The sequence below is a fragment of the Paramisgurnus dabryanus genome, chromosome 17 (genome assembly GCF_030506205.2).
Source record: "Paramisgurnus dabryanus chromosome 17, PD_genome_1.1, whole genome shotgun sequence".
Lineage (NCBI taxonomy): Eukaryota > Metazoa > Chordata > Actinopteri > Cypriniformes > Cobitidae > Paramisgurnus > Paramisgurnus dabryanus.
In genome coordinates this window covers 8,651,456-8,672,421 of record NC_133353.1, presented here as the reverse complement: position 1 = coordinate 8,672,421, position 20,966 = coordinate 8,651,456, and the positions used below count along the sequence as shown (strand labels likewise).

The window sequence follows — 20,966 nt, the reverse complement described above, 5'->3', positions numbered from 1 at the left end:
AGTTAAATGTTTATATACATATATTAAAAAAATAATAATTTGGGCGCACGGACGCCCCAAGGGGTCGGCAGCGCCCTTAGCATTTGCCTATTCCGCCTATGCCCAGGGCCGGCCCTGTCTTTAAGGCTTCAGACCTTGTAGATCTGACCCAGATTGGGGGATTTCATACAGAGCTTTTGGAGATGCAGTGACTTGAAACTTATTTACAGTCAGTCTGTCTCATTCTGTTATGATGTTTTGTAATTTAGATGCAAAGGGGGAATTGAATAAAACCTGGCATCTATGGGTTAAACTTTACCCCCAAAATCATAGAAAAAAGAAAGTAATTATGTTTGTATAAAAATGTGTTTTTTTTTTTGCAAAGGCTATGTTTTATGTTACAATGCGAAATCATGTAAGTCTCGTGAACAAGCTTTATCTCATAATAAATGTATCTCATCAAGATTAATCTTTTTTTTTTGTGCTTAATACATTATTAGATTCATCAAACACTTTAAAGGTATTAGTTTACCCATATTATGAAAATGATGAGTTAATGTGATAATCTGCAGCATTCAACAAATGATTGATTGGTCGTATCAAACACACAACATTAAATAGTTTTTTTCTTCTGGATGTACTATCCAAGTGTCTATCATTGAAGCACATATCATTTTTTTGTTCTTGTAAGCTTATTTTAAAGATGATAGATGGTGTTGTTTGAAGAGGGATTGTTGTGGTGTGTTGTGGCAGAGATGGCACGCCGGGGTCCCTGCTGTGCGCCGGCCTCGCGCCTCTTAGATCCAGACAACTTAATTGCCGTATGTCGGGATGTATGGACAGAGATTACAGGGAAAAATCAAGTCTAGAGAGCCGATGTCTGTGATGAGGAAAACTGAGAGCTGTGTCAGTAGTGCATGGGTTTTTGAAGAATGAGTTTGTCATCACAAAATGAGAAATTCAATTAATGTAAAAGTAGCTATTATGTGTTTAGATTGGTGGATGGGTAGATATTTTTTGCTGGAATATCAACTAAAATGGTTTTATATATCCAGTTATGTGGAAAAACTATTTTTAATAATTAAGTAAATTAAATATTTTTCTATTTTTATTTGGACCTTGATGTATACCAGCTGAAAGTGTCTGCACTTTATAAGTATCCATACTGTTTAGTGTACTACTTTTTAAAGTAGTAAAGTGAAATGCAAACACGCATCTGAGCTGTCTGTTAGCCATCATTATCATGTATTCATGTTATATCATACAGTTTTTATATACAGTATATAAAAATAAAACATTGTGTTTGATGACTGTATTTGTGCATTTATTTAAGCCGTTTTGCACAAAAACATCTTTGCTTTTTCATTAAAACTGCCTAAAGGATTTGAACCCTGAATCTTTGAGTTCCTAGCCAGGAAAATGAATCATTATGCTAATAAAGCCCCATTCATATGCTAGTTATGCTACCACTGTGAATTAATTGGGTATTAATAGTAATTTTAATGAATATTAATATTCGCTATTATTCATGTCTTGCTGTTGGTTCTAGTTTTTTAATTTTATGGTAATAGAAGATGAAATTCAATTTGGCACACAGAAGAGATTTTCTGGTAATCTTGAGTTATCTGTAAATGTGTGATGGATTTGTTCAGACGTGACTTCGACTGGACTAATGTTTATATTAGTATTCAGTCACCATTTCATGTGGTGTCAGCTTTCAATAAACTTGAAGCCTAACAAAGTAAATTGCTTGTTTAACCTCAGACTTCCTTGTTCTGTTGAGATGTTTGATACGCTGTCATGCAGTAAATATGAACGGCTGTGCAGAGGACTCTCTCTTAGATTCATGAAGCTCGTGTAAATCCGTTTTGCCCCTATGTCTCATACGGATGCACTGATACAAAATTTTGTGCTGATAATATAATATTCAATCACTAAAAATGATTGTTTTTTTGTTATTAAGTTACAGTATGTTGTGAAATCCTAGCAGTGCAAAATAATCACACAGTGTGAGTTCTGATCATAGACTGTAAAAATATGGACGTCAGCCATATGTTTGTGAAAAGGTTTTTTGAAGCAAATAGTTGGCGGTGCCTGCTGTCGCCATCTTGGCACTGCACATCACTCGCAGGTAACCGAAAATGCGCAAAAAGGCAGAATGTGGGTAAAGCTGAAACCAAGCCTGCCTAGCTCAACGGTAGAGACAGCAGTGTCAGTTCACCCGTCACTCATGTGGCCACGCCCTTAATTATGCAGAACTTTAACTTTTTATAAAAAAGCCACCCCTACTGTACATTCACGGCGCTGCCAACTTGAGCGTCTGGTCAAGGACGCTTGTCAAAAAGTACGGGGAATTTTGTTGACGCTCTTAAGTCTGTCTCACCTTAAAATGTTAAAGAAAAACAATACATTGACATTAGAAACCTTTTATAATGACAGCTATTTATATAAAGAAATAAAGAAATTCTTATGCTATATTATTAATATTATTATTATTAGTAGTAGTAGTAGTATTCTATGTTATTATTATGTTATAATAGCACTGCTATCCAGGGGTTAAATTGGGATTTGTTATGTGGGGGGGCTCTGCGGGGAGGGACATTTTTTGTTATAATTTTTAATTTGAGTTCAAATCTTAGGCAGTACATAACACTGTGAGTGCCCTAAAACATCTAGGCTAGATTCTCCTTAAAGTACAAACACAGTAAAGTCAAGTTGTGAGTTTTTACTCGAGTCGTCATGCATTGTAGGTCAATATTTCTGATGCTGGTCTATTATAGTATTTCTAATCAGTGTGAATAGACGAGTTTATTTGTACCTTGTTAACTTTAAACAGCTGGCGGCTAAAGGTTAATTGCTTTTGGTGATGTTATTGAAGCTTCTTTTTTTTAACTGGGTCTTGTTCTCTCCTCAGAAGATGACCTTTGTGGAAGGAGGACTTTCTATAACTTGATTTTTGAGAAGATTGAATAGAAAGTTTTTAACTCGAGGAGCGCTGTTTTAAAGGTCTTGAGCCCTCGGTTTTAAAGAGATATTGTTCGTGTGATAGAATAAATCAGTGTGATAACCTCAGGAGTTTTGTGCACTTGGCTGCCGCGTTGCATATAATTTAGCAGATTGTGAATGAAATCAGTCACAGCGGTTACGCTTCTGTTTGCTCATCTAAAAATCAAATGGCTTTAGTTGGGTTACAGAAACAATTTACTTTTAGACCTTGTGCAGCATGCAGTATAAATAATCTGAATTGTCTGAATACTCGTATACACAGACACAACCAGATGTTGAATAAATGTGCTAAGCTAGGGTTGCAAAAAGGCAATTTTGGGGAATTTTGGAAATATTCCAAATTGGAAACTTTACGGAAATTTATGGGACTTTATTTAAAGGGGGGTACGTGTGTGTGGACGGGTCATTTTTAGACACAACTTTTTACATTTAAGTTCCCTCTAATGGGCAACTCAATGCAAGATTTATACAATACTTTTTTATTACCAGTTTATTCCCATACATTCCTGTTAATTCCCATGGAAAGTTTCCAGCCTTGAAAGTTCCTGGAATTTTGCAACCCTAGCTCCAGCAAACATTGTGTTTGTTGTTTTAACAGTTAATATTTAACAAGACAGTCCTACCAGAAAAACGCAGAGTTTTTTGTGATTGTTGCGGGCAAAAATCATTGATGTTGCGGCACATTTTCTTTAAAAATGAGAGGGAATATGAAGGATATTTATGCAATTTTATGTGACGAAATTGTTTGAATTTGCCAAAATTGCGGGAACTTGCAAAACTGTGTGAACTTCCAAAAACTGTTTGCAGCTTTTTATTGATGTTTTTGTTGCGAAATTACGCAAATTCCAAATATTCCCATGACAACAGGGACATGGCTGCGCATGTGTGAAGTAAATGCAACATTTTCAACTTTCTTATATTTGACTTTTTGCTTCTGGGGATGCAGGAAAATTATGCAAGCCCGCATATTTTGCCAGCAAAAATCTAAAATTTATGCAGCGACAGTGCGGTGTATTTAAAAAATACGGCCCCTGCATAAATATGCAGACTTTGGCTGATTATGCATTGAATCATGGGATTGCATAATCACATTTTTCTGGAGGGACTGACAAGGCGGCAAAATTATTATATTGCAATTATAAATAAAAGAGTTAAATCATAAGATGTATGCGTATAGTATTATATTCACTTAAAAGCATATGGTCATTTTTTGCCTTATCATGTTTTTCTAAACCTCTCAGACTAATTTGTGTATTTTTTATCTTGGGTACCACAAAAAAATTGTTTCAGTCAAAAGCACACATACTGTATTTCAGAGAGTAATGCATGATTATATCTTTATATAAGAACCAATGCGTGTTGTTGTTGTTTTCGTCAATGATTTGATTCTTGTGAGATTTGGTGTTGGTTTTGCCTCATTGGTTCTCATGTGAAGTGATGTGAATCTGTTCTCACGGTCACCTGTCTGCACGAGTGCCTCTTTAAATCAGACGTGTCGTGTGTTAGTCCTTCATATCTCACATGTCAGAGTCATGGAGCGTTGTTTAGTGTGAGCATTCATCCATACGTCTCCATTTCTCCATAACCTACATGCAGTATGTTGGGGGAGGTCATCTGAACAGTAGTATCACGTATCCAGATCTGACGGCAGAACATCACGACTCCATAAGCCAAGACAAAGAGCCCATCTGACCTGACTGTAAAATAATATGTGCATTGCTAAATCATGTGCATTATAAATGTAAATCATGTAAATGTTGAAGTGGTGAACGCTCTGCACTGGTTCAGTTGGTTATTAAAGGTTTGAACTAGTGATGCACCGATGTATCGGCCGCCGATATTTATCGGCCGATTTTTGATGAAGTGGAAACCATCGGCATATCGGCAATAGCACGAGAAAGGCCGATTACGATTGTTTATTAACTGCATAAAGAAATCCATTATTTGTAAAAAAATGTGTTAATGTTGTTAATAAAATAAATGCTGAATAGCAAAAACCCCCTTTGAAGGTTGTCATGCTGTCTTGTTATATTTGTTTTAGCTTAATTTGTGCCTCTCTTATTATGTTGGTCAGTTGAATGTTTATTAGATCCAATCCATGTTCAGTAAAAATAATTTGGTGCAGAAATAAACTAGCTAATAGACCAACTGTATAGTATTGTATACAAGTGTTTAATATCGGTATCGCCCAGAAGTTGTCTGTTTAAATCGATATCGGACCCAAAAAAATCCTATCGGTGCATCCCTAGTTTGAACCCAAAACCTTTGCTTTGTTCCAATGCTTGGCCGTTTTTTACCACAACTACTATAAAGTCAGGTGATATTAAAATCAAAAGTGTGTTATGGTTGGTTAGACAGGAATCTTGTAAGACAGGTTTAAGACCCGTGCAGTGTTTTTCCTGCAGGTCAGGTTTAACTGATGCATGGTTAGACTCACAGAAACAGATTTTTTTATATTGTTTGTCATGTAAAAATCACATCTTCTGTTCTTCAGCGACCAGATGATTTGACTTTGACTGTAAGATATTTTAAGATAAGTTTTAGTTTAAACATCGGTGTATGTGTTGCAGATCAAATGTAGCTTTGTGTTTCATGACTTTTATAAAAACATTTTAAATGAATCATTCCTGCATTTTCCCACCCAGTTTTTATTTGAGTCTCTGCGGGGTAATCAAATAAGAAATAAAAGAGAGAAGCACCAATTGACCGGCCAGACACGGGAAATGGACGGTTTATCGCAGTCTCACGACGTTCCGATTCTAAGCCGGTCCTTTTGTTGCCAGTGGCGCAGTAAGATACTGGGTGGATGGTACTCATTTGTTTATGGCAGCCAGATTTAAACACGCCTCCTAATGATAAAAGAGAAGAGCGGCACACAGCAACAAAGTCGCTTATGATGTCAATGTACCTTTATAGTGTTTATGCTGCGTTCACACCAGCCATGTTAGAGGCGTCAAGTGCGAGTGTTTTCAATGTTAAGTCAAAAGACGTGTTGACGCGCATCTGGAGGTCTCGCGGCGCGAATGAGGCGTTAAGCGCAGTAGACGCGATTCCACCTCATTCGGGAGTATAGTTGAGCACGTTAAAAATGTTTTACTTTGGCAGAAAAACAAAACGCGTTAACCAATCAGGAGCTTGCTCTACTAGTGACGTGATTACAGGAAGCGGGCGGAGTCGCAGAAGCCCCTCCCATGACGCGAATTTCTGCGTGAATGTCTCGATGACTAGAATTTCACACGTGAATGAAGCGAGTACACACAAAATGTTCAAGCGTTCAACTACGCTCTGTAGACGTGAATTTGACGCCTCAAACGCGTCTGGTGTGAACCCAGGAAAGAAAATCAGAAATTGGCCAAGAAAATTGCAATCGGTGCATATTTAAATTTAAATTAAGACGAAAAAGAGTTTAATAGAGTCGTGTGATATTTTAATGATATGTTTAACAGTATTATTATGTTAAATGAGAGTGACCCCACACCTCAGATCTGCTTTGTCTTTTTAACATTTGTGACATGAAAACTCCCTTTACAAAAATTTTCACATTTCCTGTATCTATTGAGGCACACAAGAAGCTCTTTTGATCAAATCATGCCAGGATAAAATCCGGAAGCTAGAATTTGTATTAAAAACAGGTTTTTATTTGTGGCCTGAAATGTTTGTTGTTGTATTATTCATTGGTCACACACACACACTCATAAAGCTTTAGTGAGTTTCTGCTGGTAGAGATCTGGCTTCAGGTCACATTTCTAAAGGCTCAGATCAGATTTCTGCCGGTGACGGTTCGACACTCGTGCTCTCGGGAATGAACCGCGTGTAAATCAACAGCGATGTGCCGGAGTGATATTTTATAGTTCACGATCTGCCCACAGGCAAAATCACTGCAATACAATCTTCCAGCGTCCTGAACTCAGACCTCGATTCCTGCAGGCCGATGTTAATCTGTGGAGCTTTAATCTCTGCTTTAAGATTCAATATGAAGAAGTTATTTGTATTTATCAATCAATTCCTGATCTCCTGAGTTTATGGGTTTGCAGGCCCCTGCAAAAAAATCAGATAGTGTTGCTTGTATTTGGGTGTGTACAATAACAAGATATTTATTGAGTGCCATATTTATGTACCATTGTATTTACAAGGTAATATTCAGATCAGGGTTGCCAGGTATTCACAGCAAAACCTGCCCAATTGCTAATCCAAACTAACCCAGTCGCATTCTGGGGGTAAAATCAGCATTTTTGGTGTCACATTAAACTGCGGACATGAAATACAGCCCTCGGCAACACTATTAAAATATTCCCTCCAAAAGGGAAAACTGTAGACATGGCAACCCTGGTGGGGATGCACAGATATGTAATTTCTGTGCCGATATGATATTTAATTACTTAGAATGACATCAACGATAGATGTCGAAAGATACTGATATTATTTGTGCTCCCTATTTCAAATTATTATGTCATGAAATCCTAGAAGTCAAACTCTAATTTCTTGGAGAAATTGATTTTTAGTGATAACCTTTTACGAAATGCTTGCCACGAGCTCCGAGGCTCTGCTCTCTTTATTGAACAATGTTTTGAAAATCCCTGCGGATTAAATGAAAAATACCTCCGGAAGCAAGACAGCCGAGCGTGTGGGTGGTCATGTTGTGTCCTGTAGTTTCAACAGTATTGCATGAATTATAGCAGTGTTTCTCTCTCTGGTGGTCTGTGGGTGATAAATACATCACACGTGATCTCTGCAGTATGGCACAATCTCTCCTCTGACTACATCTATGATTAAAGCTGGCATTGTTGTAATACTCACTGCATGAAAAGAGGTGTATCCGTACTAGGAAACTCCTGTAAACACCACTGATTTTCGGATGTATCTACTAGTTCCACTGAGGGTAAACTTCTAATTCCACCAAGTTAGGAAACTCCCGTAATGATACCAATTCGGATGTATCTTGCTGATGGGATATTCCTGTGGTATATGCAGCCATTTGTTGCCATGGCAAATAATCCCATTGAAGATTTTGTCAGGGGACATTTTCACACCTGCAGAGGTACTGGGATTTCACACCTTTGCACAATTCTAGTGTCTCCATTGGTGTTTAATCTCAACACTGATTGGTTGCTTTTAAAACCCCCTCCAAAAACTCTGACAACTATTGGGACACAACTTTGAAACTTTCCAGTTGAGATCATTTGATTGGTTACACTTTGTATTAAGCCCAACCCAAGCCCTCATAGCTTAGTGACTTGATTGGTTATTTGCCTGCTATGCAGATAGACTACAAACCCCCCCACTATATATATAAATATATTCATATTCATATACACCCCAAAACCCTTATGTAAAATAAAAAACTTGAATTGAGTTTGAAATGTTTATTTAATAAAAAACTGAACAATTCACAATTGTCACAATAACAAAATAATATTATACACAAATATTAAAAGTTGCATACATAAACAATACTATTTAAACTCATAAATATACAGACAGAGAAAGCAATATTAGAGTAAAATAAAACAAAATAAAAGCAACAATGAAAATTACATTCAAAGCAGTACAATGTAATGTAGCAGTGGCGGCTAGTGACTGCTCATCCGTGGAGTGCAAATTCAAAATAAGTGTTCGGAGTGTCATGTGTGTTGCTTGTGTTTTTAAAATGTGTTTGTTGCTTCATGTAAACCATGTGCATCACGGGTTTAGTCAAAACACGTGATGCACATACACGCAGAACACATATTTTGAAATTGGGAACCACACAAATGACTGGCTATATACATGTTGTGACAGACTTTGCATCGAGTGCTCACAAAAAAAGAAGTCACCAGCTGCCACTGTAATGTAGTAAATATCTAAATAAAATGAACAACAACTATATTGATCTTGCTTTAAGAAATCAGTCCTACACTGCAAAATAATGACTTTCTTACATAGTATTTTTGTCTCGTTTTCAGTAGAAATATTATTTAAATAAAATGCTTTTTCTTGATGAACAAAATGACCTAAGAAAATAAGTCTAGTTTTAGACAAAATAAATAAATGCACACAATTTAAGTGAATTTGTGCTTAAAACAAGCAAAAATATCTGCCAATGGTGTGAGAAAAAATCTTAAGTTTTCTTTTTTCTTAAAAACTTAATTCAAGCACAATTTTCTCACCCCATTGTTAGATATTTTTGCTTGTTTAGGCACAAATTTACTTAAATTGTATATTTTTGTCTAAAAACTAGACATTTTCTTAAGTAATTTTGCTCATCAAGAAAATACATCTTGATTTAAGAATTTTTAGTTTTTCTACTAAAAACAAGATAAAAATCCTAAGTTAGAAACTGATTTTTTTGCAGTGTAGATACAATTGCAGAGCTCTGTCTTGGAATTATTCAAGAATTTCTCACTGTAAAACCTAAAAGTTAACTAAACTCAAACCATTTAAGAAAACCGGTTGCATTAAACCATTTAAGTTTTAAAACACATAGATTTGAGTACTGTGAACTTAAACAAATTGAGTCACATGCAGTTATGCACTTATATTTAAGTTCACACTAACTAAATATAAGTGCATTATTGCACAAGACTTAAGTTCACAGTACTCAAATGTATGTTTTTTTTAAACTTAATGGGTTAAGGCAACCGATTTCCTTAAATGGTTTGAGTTAAGTTAACTGTTAAGTATATGCTTTACAATGTAAAACCTGTCAGCAAAGGTAACGTTGATGCACCCTCATCTGGACAGACATCTCTTTGGAGCCCTTTGGAAATATAAAAGTACATATAAGTATTTGGCATAATACTAATACACATACACATGACAAATCAAATGACATAGAATTAAAGTTGTACATTTTAGAAAGTTAACATTAAACCAGTGGTTCTTAACGTAATTCCTGGAGGCCCACTGCCCTGCATGTTTTGTATATCTCTTTTATCTGACAGACGTAGTTCAGTTCATGGAGATCCCTTCTAATGAGCTGATGATTTGAATCAGGTGTGTTAAAGGGGAATTCCGCCTTGAAATGATCCTAGGGTTAATAACAAACGTGTACCGAGTTCGACCGTTCACTGGAGTTTGTTTTCATGTTAGTCTAACGTGACCAGTGTTATTGCTAAACGCAAATTAGCATGTTATGGTAGCCTTTGGGGCATCAGTGCATTAAAAACGAAATCGCTATGTCTATACTACTAATAATGCTCAAAATAACCCCACACTTACACTGTAGCACAATGAGGGTCTCTATATGTAAACCGAAGCATTGAGAACTTTGCAAGTGTACAGGCAGTTTATTAAAAACAAACACTTACCGTTCACGTCTGGATCACATATCCATGCGGGCGCCATCTTGGGAAAACTGAACTCTCGCGTGAAAGCACAACACCTGTTCCACAACAACGGGCAACAACGTTTCACGCGAGAGTTTAGTTTTCCCAAGATGGCGCCCGCATGGATATGTGATCCAGACGTGAACGGTAAGTGTTTGTTTTTAATAAACTGCCTGTACACTTGCAAAGTTCTCAATGCTTCGGTTTACATATAGAGACCCTCATTGTGCTACAGTGTAAGTGTGGGGTTATTTTGAGCATTATTAGTAGTATAGACATAGCGATTTCGTTTTTAATGCACTGATGCCCCGAAGGCTACCATAACATGCTAATTTGCGTTTAGCAATAACACTGGTCACGTTAGACTAACATGAAAACAAACTCCAGTGAACGGTCGAACTCGGTACACGTTTGTTATTAACCCTAGGATCATTTCAAGGCGGAATTCCCCTTTAAATAAGGGAGACATACAAAATGTGCAGAGCAGTGGGCCTCCAGGAATAAGGTTAAGAACCACTGCATTAAACTGTACAAAGATACAACAATATATGATCAAAGAACTTCATAATACTTCATAAATCTTCTTACTTCATTTTCTGTGTTGATGTCCTCAGAATCTCTGTGTTGTTCTGCAGCTTCATTACAGTAGGTTACTTCAATATAGTTGTCTATCAAACACAGAATAAAAAAAATAGAATCACATACATAATAACACATCTATTTACGATTTAACCTCTTTAATTTAATAATTTAATTATTAAACTTACATCATTTTGGCCAGATTGCAGTGACATCAATTTCTTCAGTGTCTGGATCAGTCTGATGTTTTAGCTTTCACTGTTACTTCATTATATTTCTCTGGCAAACACAGAATTAAAAATCAAAGTCACATATCACAATACATCCGTTTACTATTTAACATGTTTGATTTTAATTTAATGTAATCATTGAATGATTAAACATACATCATCTTTACCTAGAAACCTCTTCATCGTCCACAAAGTTGACCACAGTGTACATGACCTCTGTAAACACAAACATGAATAGACTTCATATTTAAAAAGATGAAGAAGAGCAAACATATAACGTTTAAATATATTATGACTCCAAGCTTCTTTACAATTAGCATCTAGGTTCTCTTAAAGTGAAGCTGGCTTTGTTACAAATCAATATAAAGCTATTAAAACAGTCTTGAAAAATAAGCAGCATCTACCAGAACTGAATGAGCTTTTAAAACAACAAAAGATCGTCTGTACCATTTAAAATAGCAGAGAGACACTTGCTAGCTGCTAACATTTCAAACACACGAGTTACTGTTGCTTTGTTTGTTTTAAGCAAATAACGTCTCATCTTGGCTTCTTTAAAGTTTTGTTTTTAAACATTTAAACATCGAATTGATTCTTCTAACAGCCCGGTTTGAATGTTACTTCGCGTATTTTTAACCTCATGTTTACCGCTGTGTACCACGTATAACCTTAATGTTTTACTGTTTGTGGTTTAAATTCAAACAGTTCTAGTATAAAGACAAAAACGAATCATAGTTAATAACATAATATGAACAAATAGGCAACCGATCAGCGCGATGCAGACAAATGAATTAAATCAAACTTACCTTACTGTTGATGAGCAAACAAACAAATAAGAGACGGAGTAGTCCAGGCTTCTTCTCTTCTTCTTCTTATGATTTTGAATGGCGGATTGCAACCAGCTTTTTGGAGCATTACCGCCAGAGTAGTCCAGGCAGTAACGGTTCGCGATTTTGAATTTTCCCGTCAAGCCCATAGGTTGAGCAGTCGCACCTGAAGGGTGGGGGCAGATGAGTAGGTGCAGGTGCATTCTGGGAAATGTAGTCCTTTTCTTTAATATACTTTTTATAATCCGCGTTTTCACACTATGCATTGTTCTTTATACTTGATTATTAATAAAAAATAAAAAATATTTTTATAAAGTTTATTACGTTTACAAAACATGTTTAGTTGACAAACATGTTAACAGTTATTTGGAATGATGCTCAGATTTTCTTAAATATAAAATCTTTGTGAATCAGCAGCACCTTCTTGATGAAATACAAAACTCTTTAAACATGCCTCAGGAATTATCTCTGGGTTTAGTGGATTAACTGCTCATCATTGGAAACATTGAACGTATACCTAAATGAATTCTTACTTAAATATGAGTAAATATAAACTAATGCTGAGTTAAGACATGTAACTTACTGAACTTAATTAACTACAACATGAACTCAAATTAATTTATTGTAAATGACTGCATTAACTAACAATGAAAAACATGTCGTAGTTAATGATGACTCTTCAATAGTTTATGATTAGGATATGCTGTAACTCAGCATTAGTTCATGTTAGAGTAAAAATACATGTATGTCTTTTTTCACTGTGATATATGGACCCTTATTATATTATAAAGTCCCCATCTCTTTTGTTTAAATTGATTGATTGAAGACAAACATTATAATATGTGGACTAACTTTGTACAAGCATGCATTATCATATGCTAAAAGTTACCTCCTCAGATAGACTAGAACATTCATTGGTGCCCGAACATTTTCCTTACAAGGGCCAAACCTGACTGAGGGCCGTGGGCCAAAAGTAAATGTTGTTGTGTTATATTAAAATTAAAGTTGCCCTGATAACCCCTAATTTATAAAATTCTAATATTTCAAAAATAAATAAGCAAACATTACTCTGTTTATGCATAACTAATGCAGTTTTATTTTCCAAGGCTTTTTGTAGAAAAAAGAAATCGTTTTGCCAATCAATTTTAAATATCCTTTTCTCTGTGTGCCACTGCCGCAACCTCTTCATTTTTAGCCTATAGTACCCGAGTTCATTAGGTTTTGTGATGCATTTTATACACCTTCAAGTATGCATGAAACATAAAAAAATTAAAGGTCTTTTGTGGGCCAACTTTGGGCACCTCTGGACTAGAAGTACAGTAGCTGACAGGTATCTGCAGATATGTTTACCCGAGTTTGTCAGTCTGTTTCACCCAACATGTTTTGCATCCACATGTGAAAGACTGTCTTTTAGATTATGGACCTGTCTATTGATATTTTTGTTTCTATTTTAAAAGATTTAATGAAATTTTAGGGTAGAATTATAATAACAATAGAAACAGTGAACTTCAAATCATGAGACATCAGCAAAAATAAGCAGCTTTACATTTCACTGACTAATTTATCAACATCCTAGCTAGCAAAAATTAGTTACATGATGTCATTTGAACGGCTTCTTTTAAACGATGTATGCAGCATTGAGAGATACGTTCACAATATTCTGACCTAGGGCAGTTGGAGACATGTTTTCAAAGTGTTGGAAATATATATTCTGAAATAACATTTGTTGCATTTCTCTTGAGTCAGAGACATAATTTTCACACATTAAAATGGTAATTGTGTCCATTGAATTTTAGTTATTTTGAATGATGCTTAGTTTCTTAAATAGACTAATTAAATTATATTAATAATAAACATATTTAGAAAACACAGTTTTTATGTACCACAATACTGTATGTGCTGTCTTATGGCGCTTTTCCATTGCATAGTACCCCACGGTTTAGTTTAGTTTGGGTCGGGTCAGCTCACCTCACTTTGGCGTGGTTAGCTTTTCCATCGAGTTTAGTATCACTTCGGAGTGGGAGGGATTATAGGCGTGTCATTATATTTACGCTGCCTACTGCTGTGACATCATACACGTGAGAGCGTTGTTGTACATTCCCATACATTCATTTATTTCTCAGTCTACCACAAAATTAAAATTGGCCACCACAAATAGATGTTTGCACATCGCGTTTATAACTACCTCTGTCTCACATGACAGTTTCTGTTCAAACACCCGACCCGTGGCGTCAGTCGACGGCGCTCCGCTGAGCCTCATTCAAGTTGCATTTATGCATTTATAATGCAGACGTGCACGTCGCGTATGTGCCGCCACAAACTGCAAGTCTGGAAGAAACTGTTATTGTGTCCCGGATTCTCAACCTGTGGATGTTTTTCATCGCTAAAAGGGTGTTTGGAAACTTATAGCAGAACACAGATAACAACATGTTTGCTTGAGACAGCGCAAGCTAGCAGTAAGCTAAAGCTAATATTTACATTATAGCGATGACGCTTCTCTCAGACCAATCAGTGACCTACAGTGTTTTCGCGTCACGTTTGGTATCAGCTCGGGTCGCTTGGAACCCCAACCGAGGTGGTACGAAAAAAAGTATTGGGTACTACGTACTGCACCCAATGGAAAGCTCCCAAAAGTAAGCTGACCCGACCCAAACTAAACTAAACCGTGGGGTACTATGCAATGGAAAAGCGCCATTAAAGAGACATGGTTAACCCCCCACCCCACCCCACTCAGCTCTGAAAACAAAGAAGACACCACCTGTGGGTCATTAACATATAAAAAGCCGTTCACACCTCACACCCACCGCTCCTCACAACCAGCTGTAAGGATTCCTGGAAACTTCCACCAGTTCCTTTATACATCCGCAAACGTAAGGTTTCTGGATGTTTCACGAGTTTACTTTGGTGTATTACCTTTCCAAGCACTCTGCCTCAAAAATCTGGCAAACCTAAAGTATAGCAGGGATTTCCCATTCCGTATTTGTCCGTATACAGCTCTTTTCATGCAGTGACTGGAGCTGGGCAGGTGTGCCTGATGCCGTATGCTTGCCAGAGAGCCAAATTATGCATTTTTCCTTCCCTGCTGTTGTCCTGCATTATTATCACACCTCACCCTTAGACGCTGAGAGAGATAGCGGATGTATTAGTCCTGGCTCGTGGTGTGACTCTATAGTAATGTTTCGACCGGTAGTGGCAGATGTGTTTTTGCAGATATCAGTGAACACGACTGATTTATATTATTTACACCTGAAGAAAAACATAAAGATCGACATGAAGATGTTTTTAGCAGTAGTGTGTTAATGGGAGTCCAGATGAATATAGCACTGAACTGTTGTTACGACTGTTTTCACATTGGCTTTAGATGTGTTTTTTTCAACACATTCTCACCCCATGGCGTCAATATTTGATGACACTTGACCATTCGTCAATATGTGACGCGGAGGGTATACCTTTCGCGTCATTTTTTGACGAACTGGGGACTTCAATACTATTACGTCCGTTGCATTCTCTTTCCTATTTCTTACCATTTTCGCGTCGGTTTAGGGTTAGATTACGCAAAATTAAACAGTGTACGCGAAATTAAACAGTTGTCACCTGGCGTTGGGGTTAGAGTTAGGTTTGGGTAGGGATGTCATTATGTAAATCTAACCCTAAACCGACGCGAAAATGGTAAGAAAATAGGAAAGAGAATGCAACGGACGTAATAGTATTGAAGTCCCCAGTTCGTCAAAAAATGACGCGAAAGGTATACCCTCCGCGTAACATTTTGACGCATGGTCAAGTGTCGTCAAATATTGACGCCATGGGGTGAGAATGGGTTGGTTTTTTATGTACAGCCAGAAGTGAATATGTTAAAGGAAAACACCACAGTTTTTCAAACTGTGCATCCCTAGTTACGACACGGGTATATCATGTCATCTGGCTTATTTGTTTTACTAATAACGAATAAAAAATACATCAAAATACTTATCAAGCTCTAAAGTTGAAAATCAAAATACGTTTTTTTAATCGGTGGAAAAATCGGTGGAAAAAAGTCTTCCAGCATTTATATTTTCACAAGAATACCCTGATTTGGAGTTTGATTTGGTTAAATATCTAATTGAATAGATGTTTATGTTCGCCCGAATAATTGATTTATATAAAGTAAATTTAGATTTATATTCATTATATTCCAAATAAAAAGAAAACGTATTTAAATGGGATATTGTACTTTTGTAATGTTTTTAATTCATTGAATCGTAATGTAAGATTTTGTATACGCCTCAAGGCTTATTTGAATTCTGTCTGTCAATCACGTTTCACTAAACCTTATGCATGCAGTGTATACAAACATTTTTGTATTTGTCCTGAGATTAGGAAGGCATTAAGCTGCTTATGGTTCATAATGACTGCTTATTATTTCATTGGGTAGACGAGGCTGTACGCTAAGTTAATATTCTCTGAATTATGTGTCAAATTACTGGTTGGAAGATATTTGATAAGCGTTCCTGTGAGGCATCAACAATCTGACAGCTCTTCTCTGTTCTGTTTGCTCAAAACATTTCCCAAGACTTCATCCCAACAGATCAGAGAGGACACACTTAACATACCACTGACTGACATACAGTTTTTTTTCTCGCCATTTTATAAGTGCTGTTTTAAAAAAATATATTCAGCAGAAATGCTCCAATTATGCAAATGCATTTTTGCATTGTTGTCTATACTCAACAGGGAAATTTTATTCACACATCAAGTGATATATGAATATAGATGACTGAATTTGTGTGTGGATGCACACAAATAAACATAATCACATTCCTGGAAATTTGTCATTTGCATATTTGCATTGCTGAATTCATGCATGGCTGTATGGATGAGCTTTGCTGCCAAATTATTTCCTGAGCTATTCTGAGTGCATTCATATGAAGCTAATCCATAATGCAACTTTCTCTGAGAAAGAGCACTCAAATGTATTATTCAGCCTTCAAATGGTAGATTATTAGCCATATGCACATCTTTTTGCAATAGTAAACATTTCATTTATTCCCAGCCGGTTTCTGTGCTGGAAGGCAGAGGTTGTGAACTGTGATGGAAATCTGCAGATCTTTACAAATGCACTAATTTCACCCTTCGCTCTACACGCAGCAGTCGAGTGCGGCACAGATTGACGCCTCTGTTGATTAAAAAACAAAAAACAAATTAAATTTGATAAATGTCTAGAGGAGATGCAGCGTTGAGATGCATGTAAATGTAAGTCTGCGTTTCGAGGCGTTTATGTAAATCTGAGATTCACCATTTACACCATCAGAAGCGTGAAAGCCGATGTTTACAGGAAAAATTCACAGTCATTAATTACTCGCCTTTTAAATGTCTTTTGTTATTTTTTTGTGGATCACAACTTAAGTTTTGAGTAGTTGTCACATGGCTTTTTAGACTTTTAACAGCAGCTCATATTGACCACGTCTAAAAGCTTTAAAAGTGGCAATGAATAAATAAATAAAATGCACTTTAAAAGTCAAAATGTCTACATTTTAAGTTTTCTCAAGCCGTACAAAATTGGATTCAAGTTGTTACTGTATTATTAAACAATAGTACATGTGTTGCATTTTCAACTTTTAACTTTTTAAATGTTTTTTTTTTTTTTTTTTTTAAGTTGCCACCCAGCAACAGCATTTTTTATGATTTTAAAAAAAGTTGAATGCCTTCCAGAAAATTATATATTATAAAAATATAAACTTACAATATATCAAATGAAACAACAGACCCTTTGCTTTCAAACAAAATGTTTTATCTTCATTTGTTCACATCTCAAATATAAGTAGGTTTCTTCAAAAATACAAAATTTCATACAAAAGCAGAAAGAGTTAAGATGTTGTGCACTGTAAAAAAGGTAGTTCAATAAAAAAAAAAAACAAGTTACCAGGTTGCTTTAAAATTTGTATTCAACTTACAGTAAAAATGGTAGTCAACACAACAACTTTTTTTGAGTTAACCCATATTTTTAAGTTGAAATTTACTCAAAATTGTAAGTAGACCAGGTAACTTACTTTTTTAAGTTGAACCAACTAATCTTTTATTACAGCGTGCTGTAGCATACAGATACGTATGAACTGTTATTCTACAGATGATAGCTGTGTAATAATTTGTCAAATTTTTTATTTTCATTATCTACAGATATAACAGCATACAGGTTTAAGATGAGATGATGGTGAGTGGTTTAATCAGTGGCAGATTAAGCGATTATAGCAAACATGAGCGCCTCTTCAATCCTGTCACGATTCTACAAATCCTCGATTCGATTACATTTTCGATTTCGTTGCCACGATTCGATTCTCGATTTTTACTTCTTGTTTTTGTGAAAGCACAATAAATGCTATGCCATTTTTAGACTAGACTTTTATGAAGTATAATATCTGACCTTGTACCCAGAGATGCGCTGCCATGTTAGTCGCTGCTAGTGGAAAAATCTGTTACACGCACATACCTGATAAAACCAAACTTTTTGTCAGATGAACATTCATGTCAGTATTTTGCACCTTAAAAACGCGTTTTTATTACCGTCAGACGAGATTGTGAGACTAAAGCCCAATGCAAACCTGATTTTGCCAAGTTTTAAGCAAAACTTAAAATAGTAGGTTAAATTGACAATGTAAAGCCAAGTTTACAGTGTAGGCATTTGTAAATATTATAATATATTATATAAAATATGGTAAATATTTTTTGAGTTTTAGAGAGCAGAATGCTGATTTGGTTTAAAACTGTAAATGTAAATGTAGTCGCCATAAAGAGTTTGTGATGTTATAATCATAATGATTTCTCAATGAGATGATTGAGTGATTGATGTGCTGTGTTTAATTCATAAGAGCAAAAACATTTCTGTTCTTCATGATGTTCATTTTAAACTCTTGTTCTGCGAGGAAAAGATTTTCCTCAGAGCCGTAGATCTGAACCGAGGCGTTGCTGTGAGCGACATCATGTTTGTTCTGCGCTGATTACTGCATACATTTGTATGAGGGATTTAAAAGATTATTAAACTGTCACTTATTTCATTATCTGTGGTTATCCGTTTTGTCAGACTTCCTCTTGTGAAATAAATTTCAAGGTTTATGAGGAAACATTAGATTACACGGTCTGTATAAGCTGATGAATAAATACAGTATATCTTGTGTTTTTATGAAATATAATTCTGTGTTTCTGGCCTTTTAAAAACACCCCATGGTGTGTCAAGATATTTTGAGTGGTTGTTAGGATGTTGTGAGGCTGAAGTGTTGTCTCTCTAGCTTGGTTTCCATCACGCTGATTTTGTGTGCACTTTGAAGTATCACAAAAGAAAGGAGTGAGGGAAAGGCCAAATTTTAAAATAAAAATCCATTCATTCGCAAAAACATTTTTGCACTCGCTTAAGGTGGTTTTTGACTTGCGATAAAGAGTAAATGCGAATAATGGGAGATGGACAATGTGTTTGCGTGGTTTATGGTTCAAAAACACATCATTTTCCTCATACCATACATTATTGTTGCTCCTCAATGCCCTGCCTTACTAAAATGTGTTGATTTTATACAAAGGTCGTTGTTGAGATATATGTTTAGATACGTCAGTACAAGTTCAAACATGCATTTTTGTCTGGGACCCCATAACGTCATATAAAATTGAAGCTCAGATAAATAAGGCTGCTAATTCAATGGTAATCGTGTGCACTCATCCTGTAATCGTCCTGTAATCTTTTAGAAAAATATACGCTTTTTTTGTCCTAAATACACCATGTGATCTGAGATGTGGGTGAGTTCTCTACATTTAATATTTGGCTTAGTCATTTTTTCCAAACTTTTATTTTTAATTCTACAAGAACTAGTGACACTTATGTTACAGCTCTGAATATATCATGTGAATCATTCACCTTCAGATGTTTCTTTAGTTCAATGCAACAGACAGGCAATAGGATTGAAAGTCCTTGATCTTCAGGTGCTTCTGCAGTGGAGCACATGTTGTGTGCATGAAGTGAATTGATCTGTGTGGTACATAATGTATGAGATCTAGATAATAAATTCAACATTTAGCCGAGCGTGGTTTCTATACAGAGAGACATATAAAATATAATGCAAACAGGTGGATTACTTACTGAAATATTGTCAGTAATGAAACGCATTGTTCCAGCGCTGATGTTTGATTGGGTGAGCATTATTCCAGTGCTGACGTCTGATTGGATAACCAATGTTTAAGGCTGTTTAATATACACATACCTGTTACTACAAGTTGTTTTATTGCTTGGAAATGGTGAATAAGTTGCAGTAATGAACTGTGTTATTTAGAGGATAAATTGTTTATTAGTCTATTAGGTAGTTAGTTAATGTTCTAAAAGTGTTCTGGATGGTTACTGACCTTTGCAAATGCTACTAAAAATCATTTACGGATTATTTATGTTTTTTATCTTGTTACTGTTGCCACCATTTCAAACAATAACCTGCTTATGGTCTTGCATTAAAGTCATTTTTCTGTTCAAAACATGACATCAGACCAGAAGTTTAAAATGATTCACTTTACTATAGTAAATGACTTGATGTTTTTAAATGTTGTGTCCAGTCATAGACTTGACAATATAATGAAATGTTTTATCCTTTTATTTTTCGTTACAGATGGTAAAATCTTTTAGTGGTTTTGAAGAATAGGAGAATGCTTGTATTGGTTTGGTTTGTTTATTTAAAGTGGCAACGCTTGGTGCTGTATATAGCCTGCTGTATGTAAAGCAAAGCAGTTCATTATTTCAAAGCCATTTGTTTTGTTGTTGTTGTTGTTTTTTGCCCACATCTGTGATTTACATATCGTGCCTTATTAAAGATCCTGTGTGAGATAGAGATGACAGACTGCACATACTGTTTCTCTCTTTCGGTCTTAGAGATGCCATCAGCCGAGAGGTTTTTATTCCAGAACGAGTTAGATTCATTCAGCAGCCTGAGTTTAAAAGACTTTGGAAAAACTTACATACAATGTGAAATTCCCAGGGATGTGATTTCATGGGAGCTTTGCATCTTCTGTCAATGTCATTTTCTTCAGCACCGCACCTGTAT

At 35.9% G+C, this 20,966-nt stretch overlaps 1 protein-coding gene and 1 long non-coding RNA gene across 2 annotated transcripts in view; one reads left to right on the top strand and one right to left on the bottom strand.

The window, feature by feature from the left end:
• LOC135736436 (kelch-like protein 29) overlaps positions 1 to 20,966 on the top strand; it is a 99,532-nt gene that overhangs the window by 4,922 nt on the left and 73,644 nt on the right. The window lies entirely within an intron of this gene.
• On the bottom strand, positions 10,878 to 12,035 carry LOC135731167 (uncharacterized). The gene is made up of 4 exons (XR_010526209.2): positions 11,902 to 12,035; positions 11,255 to 11,314; positions 11,057 to 11,147; positions 10,878 to 10,957 (listed from the first exon to the last, which is right to left on the bottom strand). It is a non-coding gene; the product is annotated as an uncharacterized lncRNA (long non-coding RNA).